Source organism: Biomphalaria glabrata, chromosome 7, assembly GCF_947242115.1.
Source record: "Biomphalaria glabrata chromosome 7, xgBioGlab47.1, whole genome shotgun sequence".
In the NCBI taxonomy this organism is placed as follows: domain Eukaryota; kingdom Metazoa; phylum Mollusca; class Gastropoda; family Planorbidae; genus Biomphalaria; species Biomphalaria glabrata.
This window is the reverse complement of record NC_074717.1, coordinates 317,438-325,840: the sequence shown is the minus strand read 5'-3', so window position 1 is coordinate 325,840 and position 8,403 is coordinate 317,438. Positions and strand designations below refer to the sequence as shown.

At 34.5% G+C, this 8,403-nt stretch overlaps 1 long non-coding RNA gene across 1 annotated transcript; it reads right to left on the bottom strand.

Annotated features, from left to right (window-relative positions):
• Positions 1–336: 336 nt before the first annotated feature.
• LOC129927258 (uncharacterized) lies at positions 337–8,030 on the bottom strand. Its single transcript, XR_008778902.1, has 2 exons — positions 7,370–8,030; positions 337–7,004 (listed from the first exon to the last, which is right to left on the bottom strand). It is a non-coding gene; the product is annotated as an uncharacterized LOC129927258 (long non-coding RNA).
• Between the last annotated feature and the right edge of the window lie 373 nt (positions 8,031–8,403).

Below are 8,403 nucleotides of genomic sequence, written 5' to 3'. Positions count from 1 at the left end.
TGCTTTGACTGAGAAAAACAGTGAATATCAGACATATTATTGACCTAATCATCTCAGTGATCAAACTTATCAGAGCCACAGACAGTTTCAAGAAGTACCACATGGGCAAGGTATTGAAAAGAGTATGGGGTCTCAAGGAAAATTTTTTTTTTCCTTAATGACACTGACAGTGGCTTTCTTACTAATGTTTCTAATGAAGAGTTGCAATGGGCTACTTGCACATCATGAAATTTATGAGCATCTTTTCAAGCTTTTCCATTTCTCCAGTCAAGCAAGTGAAAACAGGTTTTATCATTTTGTAAATGTTAAACATACTATACCACTGACTCAAGTCCGTTTCAGCAGACAACATGAAGTTTATTTTACCATAATAATAATAATAGTACACTGCACTCCTTGTTAGTGCTACAAGTCAAGAAATAATAACAATCCTATCCACATAACAGCGGTATCAAAAGTATCCAATATATGTTAGTTACAAATCACGTCCACATCTCAGCGGGTAACAATAAGAACAATTGCTACTAGTGACACTGGAGCTCCAACTATAGATATCCATTGCAATACGAATAATACTTTAATATTCAATAAGCACATGATGAAATCAACTCTCAAATATAATTAATCAACAATCATTAGTCCATCGACTTTCATGCTATATACATATATATACACCAGTCAAGGAAGCAACGTCCAACCTTCCTGGACCGGGAGCAAAACCTTACTGACTTGACTGAACTCAAAGTCAACTTTATTCATTCTACTTCCTGTTTTCTACATCAGGAATTCCACGTGTCTTTTAAACTCTTAACATGATGTGAACTTTAGATCATGCAATGTCAACTAAGACTGTGACACATTTTCCTTTGCTGAAAGGTGAAACTATTTCTAGTAAAAAGAAAAGAACAAGACTTATGGAATTTGAAAACAAATGTTAAGACGTCAAGAACTTAAACCATTTTTGAATATCCTCACTTCACCATTTAGTACAGAAGCTGATTCAGCTCCCGAGGAAATACTTCCTAGCAAATTATGACCCAAAAGAGAAGCAGTTTGAAGGGTGCATAAGCTGTATTTCCACACTTAAAAAGACTTGATGCTAAACTTTGACATTTTTGGATGCACAAGAATATTTTCTTTTGTTTGAACATATGCAACCAGAAGAACAAGTGGATGCTGACTGGCTGTAATTTAACAGCAGTCACAAAGATAAGAACTAGTAAAGCTAGTTCCAGAGTTCCAGAACATTATGCACAATTAAATACTTCACATTAAGTATAACTGGATTGTTGTGAAGAATGAATGTGATGTAAAAAGACAGTAACAAAATTTTTTAAAGTATTAGTTTAATTAGTTTTAAAAATTGCTAAATCTTGTTATAATTCCTCAATTTGAATGTCTAATACAGTATAAAAGTAAATGAATAGACAGCTAGCATATTTTTCTAAGTTGTAAATACAAATTATATATATGTGGCCCTCTATTCCTAAAAAAAAAAAATTTAATGCGGCCCTCAACAGAAAAAGGTTGCCAATCCCTAATTTAGATGGTTGATTTTAAAAAGGAGACAATTAAATTAGAAGTTATACTACTTAGACATTAAAAAAAAAAAAGAAAGATACAAAGGGATAAAATAAAGTACCAGTTGTTATTCTTAAAAAAAAAAAAAAGTATTTAACACATTAGCATATTCTGTTCCAAAAATATAAACTTGATCAGAATATTTATTGCTAGAGTTGTATACAACAGATATATTGACATGCTGATCTATTGGTTCCCATGGGATAAAACACTGTCAGGCAGTCATCCAATGAACAATGTAGTGAACACCCAGGACTATACATAAATACTTCATGTCAACTTAATAACATTGTCACTACCAACGAGGTTCAATGTACAATGAATTTACACTGAATTCTATAAATGATTATAAAAACTAAAATGCAAGTAAATAAATGCTTTCACTATGATATACATATTCTACATATATACAAACAAACCAAACTTGATATGAATAAACCAAAATTTTTATCACTTTAAAAAAAATTGTTCAGTGCAGAGAGTACATCAGATATGAGATGTTTTTAATATATAGCTATAAAAACCTTAATTATGTAATACAATAAATATGCCATTGTACAATATTTCATTTACAAAACATAGTTGAAAAAAGTCTAGTAATATAGCAGTGTTTAGTGGTAACATTTTCATAAAGAACTCTTAAAAGAAAACTACAGTTGATAATCTTATCTTATATAATACAGATGTTACTTCAAAATAGAAGATAATGCATGTATTAAAAAGTAAATTAAGTTATTAGTAACAAGTAAAATACATGCCAGTGGTTTCAAATACAAATATATCCAGTTATCATTTATTAATAGGTCTAATCACCTGTACAGGTACCATTTATTCAAAAAACATTCCACATAAAGATGATATAATCTCAAAAATGAAATGTTTTCTTTTTAAATTTCTTTAGCATTTAAATTTTTTAATGGAATCCTGTAGTTGATTAACTGTACTTATACCTATTTAAATTTCAATGACAAATATTCTAAAATCCAAAGTAAATGAATAATAGGTACCTGGTAAATTTAAATTAATAAACATTGCAAGTTGTCTTAAAAAACAATAACCCAAATTGACCTTTGATCCCTCTTTCATGAACACTCTCAGCATTAAGAAAACTAAACCATTCATGAACAGTAATGCTTGAGCATAAAAGTGTGTTATTTAGGGACTACAAAAAGTTGTATACAATTAATCTCAATCTTTTATCACTAAACGGATAGAAATCTTTCTGCTAGACAAGTAAGCAATGGATTTCAGATATCCTTCACAGCTTCCGTGGTTGAATGATTCTCAGAATAAAAGCTGCTTAGAATAATATCAGTTGAGCTTGACCATCACTAAACAGAATTGACAGGTAAGGGGACACACAATTCGTTCACTGAAATTTATAATGCAGAAATTTTCAATAGTAATTATGAAATTTTTAGAAAAGATAGGGCTGAAAATCATGGAGGAGTTCTTTTAGCAATAAAAAACACTCTTATAGCAGAAGAAATTACCTTACCTAACTCAAAAATATAGAATCTACATTTTGTAAAATTAATACCACCTCAACATCCCTAATAATAGGCAGCATTTACAGACCACCAAATTCTAGTTTAGAATACATGCAGGAACTATGTAATCAGATTACTACACTTAAAGAGACAGATAAAAATGCAGTTTTTTGGATTATGGGTGATTTCAACATACCTGATATAAATTGGAAAACACTAACCATAGATAAACACCAAAACCCTAAGGACATAAATGAGCTTTTCATAGAAATTTTACACAACCTAAGTTTATATCAAATCATTAAAAAGCCAACTAGATTAAACAACACATTAGATCTCTTCTTAACCAACAGACCTGGATTAGTCGTTTATTGTGATATTATCCCTGGTCTATCAGACCATGAGATCATAAAAATACACAGTCAGATAAAAGCAGTAGCCAATACAAAACCCCAAAGAAAAATTTTACTCTGGAATAAATGTAACCTAACACAACTACACCAAGCTGCATTAAACTTTCAACAAACATTCTTATTAGAAAAAGACATTAACCAACCAGTCGATGACCTCTGGAATTTCATTAAAAACCATCTTAAAAGCATTATAGAAAATCATATACCAACTAAATACACATCAAACAAAATAAATAAATGCTGGTTTAATAATAGACTAAAGAAGCTTTGTAAACAGAAGGAAAACCTATATAGAAAATTTAAAGAAACCAAGGCAGAAAGAGTTTACAAAAAGTATATAAAAATTAAACACCTAACCCAAAAAGTAAGCAGACAGCTGCAGAGTGAATACATAAACAATGTAATATCTAAAGATAACAACAAAAACCTATGGTCATACATTAAGTCTAAGAAAATGGAAACAACAGGCATAGCGCCTTAAAAGATGAACATAACATAATACATAATGATAATGAAACTAAAGCAAACATCCTAAACAAATACTTTGCATCAGCATTCTCCGCCGCAGGAGACAAAGACATATTACTTAATTTGAACCAAGTAGACAACATAGAAGATTTAGTAGTACAAGAAAATGGAATTCAAAAACTATTAGCCAACACCAAACCAAATAAAGCGTCTGGACCTGAAGGTATTCCAGCTAGATTACTCAAAGAACTAAGCAATGAACTAGCCCCAGTGTTCAAAATACTCTTTCAGGCATCGCTTAACCAGGGCAGAGTACCAAAGGACTAGAAAGAAGCTAATGTCACCCCCCTATTTAAAAAAGGAGAAACATCTGACCCAGGAAACTACAGACCAGTATCACTTACCAGCATCACATGTAAAATCCTAGAACACATAATATGTAGCAACATCATAAACCACTTAGACAAACATAATGTTCTTACCGCATACCAACATGGCTTTAGGAAATATAGATCATGTGAAACACAACTAATAGGACTAATTGATGATTTTTCAAAAGGTTTAGATAATAGTGAACAAATAGATGCTATCTTACTAGATTTTTCCAAGGCTTTTGACAAAGTTCACCACTATAGTTTGCTTAAACAATTAAAATATTTCGGCATTAATGGTCCACTGCATCAGTGGATTAAAGATTTTCTGATAGGGAGAGAACAAACTGTAATAATAAATGGCTCTAAATCAACACCGATAACAGTAAACTCAGGTGTACCTTAAGGAACAGTCTTGGGTCCACCACTATTTTTAATTTACATAAATGATTTACCAAATTGCATTAGTTCAGGAACAAAAGTCAGATTATTTGCAGACGATTGCATAATATATAGAACAATAAAAACAACACAAGACACAGATATTTTACAAAGAGAATTAGATGAATTACAGAAAAGGGAATCAAATTGGAGCATGTCTTTCCACCCAGAACAATTGCTAGAACTTAGCCAAATAACCTCAACGAAAGGAGTATAAAGTAACAAAATAGAATGTTTAATAACCAAATAGGAAACTAGATCTAGAATTACACTAATCACATCACAAGCGTCGTTTTCATCTCTAATCATCGGCCATCTTGACTTCCTCTCTTATTTCCTGTCTCTGTCCTGTGTCTCCTGGTGCGCAGTCTCACACCTAATGACAGCGTGCATTGTAGAGTCATAACACCAATTGTTGCAACTCTCGGCTAGGCACTCAACGAATAGGCAGGCAACTCAACACAGTGTAACAGGAAATAAAGACAGGTGTTTATTCACTAGGACAAACACATAGCATCCTTCAGCTTCCTCAGAGTCTTTCTACTAATTTACCAGTCCTTTAGACAGCAACCCGAATGTGGACCAACGACAGCCTTCCCCGCTTCATTCCAGGTCCCTTCTACAACCTTCAGGCAGCACCAAAAGCTGGCTTCTCAGTTTCCAAACATTCAGACTCTTCATAATCCCTGATGCCCTGTTCTTCTCTCCATTCTAGTCTCTTCCTGTTTACGTTCACTAGTGCGCTAGTGCGCACCTCAAGCACTGGTGCAAGGCAGGGTTACAACACTACCCCCATGTTTACACAACATTTGAATAGTAACACAACGATTATATAGGAAACTAAAAGCAGTGATAAATCTAGGAATAAAAAATACTGATAACAGTGAAAATAATTTCACAACAGTTTTACAAGTTTTAATTAATCTTTTAGACATTTAAAACAATGTTTAATGATTATAAATCTGTCTACTAAAGCAAAAAAAATTTCTTTAATTTTCAAATTAAATTATTGTGACCAAAAAAGCTATCACCCTAACTTCAATACTGCTTACCAAGACAGATTGCAACTTATAGTTCGTCCATCGTGGTTCGATGATGACCACTTTGTCATCCAGGGGGCTGAGGGCTTTGCACTGGGGTTTTATGCCTCCTCATGTGGCTGGTGAGACCTATGTGAGCCCGGAATGTTCGGCCGCACACTGGGCAGGTTATTCCAGCTGGAGCTAGTGTCGTGGGCCTTGCTTTTCTTTTCTGGCGTTTTTCTTCTGCCAGCATTGTTCTTTTTTCCCCAGCAACCTGTGCGCCAGTTTTCACAGCGCGACGCCATGATGCTCTGTCATGTGCCTCTGTCTCCCAGGTGCCTGGGTCTATGCTGAACGCCTTCAGAGAAGCTTTGACTTTGAGGGTGTCCCTGAAGCGCTTTCTTTGACCACCTTGCGAGCGCTTTCCTTCGCTTAGTTGGCCATACAGGAGTCGTTTAGGGATGCGGTGGTCTTCCATTCTGTAGACGTGACCTGCCCATCGCAGCTGGGACTGCATCAGGATTGTGTGGATGCTTTGCAGACACACTCTGGTATTTTGTCTTGCCATTTGACATTTAGTATTTTTCTCAGACATGTCATGTGGAAGTGGTTTAGTTTCTTTGCATGTTTACTGTACACTGTCCATGTTTCTGAGGCATATAGCAATGTAGGGAGGATGACAGCTCTATAGACCCCTAGCTTGGTGTTTGTGGAGATACCACGTCTGTTCCAGACATTTGTAGACAATCTGCCGTAGGATGCACTGGCCTTGGCGATACGCAGGTCGATTTCACTATCGATTTTTCCATTTCTGGAGAGTGTGCTGCCAAGATATGTGAATTTGTCCACTGCATTTATATCCTGTCCATTTATAGTGATGCTTGGATCCAAGTAGGCTTTCCCAGGAGCAGGTAGATATAAGACTTCAGTCTTGTTCGTATTGATGGTAAGGCCAAAGTCTGAGCATGCTCTTGAGAAGTCACTGACGATGCTCTGCAGATCGTTATCAGAGCAGGCATTTAGGGCACAGTCGTCAGCAAATAGCAAGTCTCTGATTACTGCTGCGTTTGTTTTTGTTTTTGCTTTAAGCCGCCTCGGGTTGAGTAGACCACCATTAAATCTGTATGATATATTTATCAAGACAGATTGCAACTTAGTTTCTGGATCAATGACAACAACCACTTCATGATTTTCTCATACAATGTAGATCAGAGATTTCTGTGTAAAGAAAGGAGATTCAATTCAGAAGTTGCAAGTCAGAAATACAAAAAGCAACACAAATATGTATTTGCAAATACAGACAAAAATATACCACTCAAGGCTGAATTCATTCATAGAAATTTATGGCAGAATACATAGAAATATGAGAAGTAAATAGCTTGATAGACAGAAACATGACCTGTAAATTACTTGATAGGGTTAATGTTATAATTGAAATTTAACAGTAGACTTCAAATAAGAAAAGAATGTTAATGTATGTTAAATTACAGGTTTCACTAGTTTAGCTAATAGCAATTTGAATATTATTTTACACTTGGTAACTACATGCTACAACTTTACTCTGTGCAAAAGTGCAGTCCTACCTTGATTTCTATCAAGTGATCTCCAGCCTACATGTTTCAGTTCTTTACCAGCCATTAACATAAGACAATCAAAGCTATATTGTAAATCATGTGAACTATCTGAATTGTTCTTCTCTTCTACAGCAAGATGTCTTCACTCAATGCATAATTCCCCTAGAATGAAGAAGATAAGATAATCCATGCATTGTTAACAGAAAGATGTAACAGTGATGTCATCCTCTGAGCTGAGTCAGCTAGAGCTGCTCCCAATGTTTATTCCTGTCAAGAATGCCTTGCTTTGGCAAGTCTTTCAAAACCTTTTACAACTTACACCTTCAAGTGTCTTTCAATGAACAAATCATGTTGATCCTCTGCCAACATAAAGAAGTATACATAGATATTAGCATTTCAAAGTCATGGGCCCAAAGCTCAGTCATTTTACATTTCGTTTCTATATCAATATTTTGATTTTTTGTCGGCTAAAGGATTTGTGTACCTCATAGGAAAACAATGGGGTCCTGGGTTTGAACCTCAATGAAGATTGGGATTTTGAATTTTTAGGGTGCCCCTCAGAAACCCAACACTAATGGGTAACTGATTTTAGGTGGGGAAAATTAAGGCGGTTAGTCATTGTGCTGGACACATGACGACCTGCTCATTAACCACTAGCCATAGAAACATAACCTTGACATCATTTGCTCCATAGATCGCAAGGTCTGAAAGGTAAACTTTACTTTTTTTTAAATTAATATCCACTGTGCATACTGCATCCCATTACTTCTTACTTATGTACAATAGATTTCTCTTTTCCCTTCCTTGTGTTTCTTGAATCTAGTATCTTTTTATAGAGCATTCTGATACCTACACAAAGCTAATGGATTATATTATTTGTCATAATGTCCAAAAATAGAAACTAATTATTTTATAATGAGAATGTGGGTATAAGTGTTGTCTATCCAGTATCCAAAACTTCACATTTTTCAAGAAAAAATCAACAAATTAAACATATTGAAAAGGTAATAAAAATTAACAAGGATTATGTGAAGGTCTTTCCA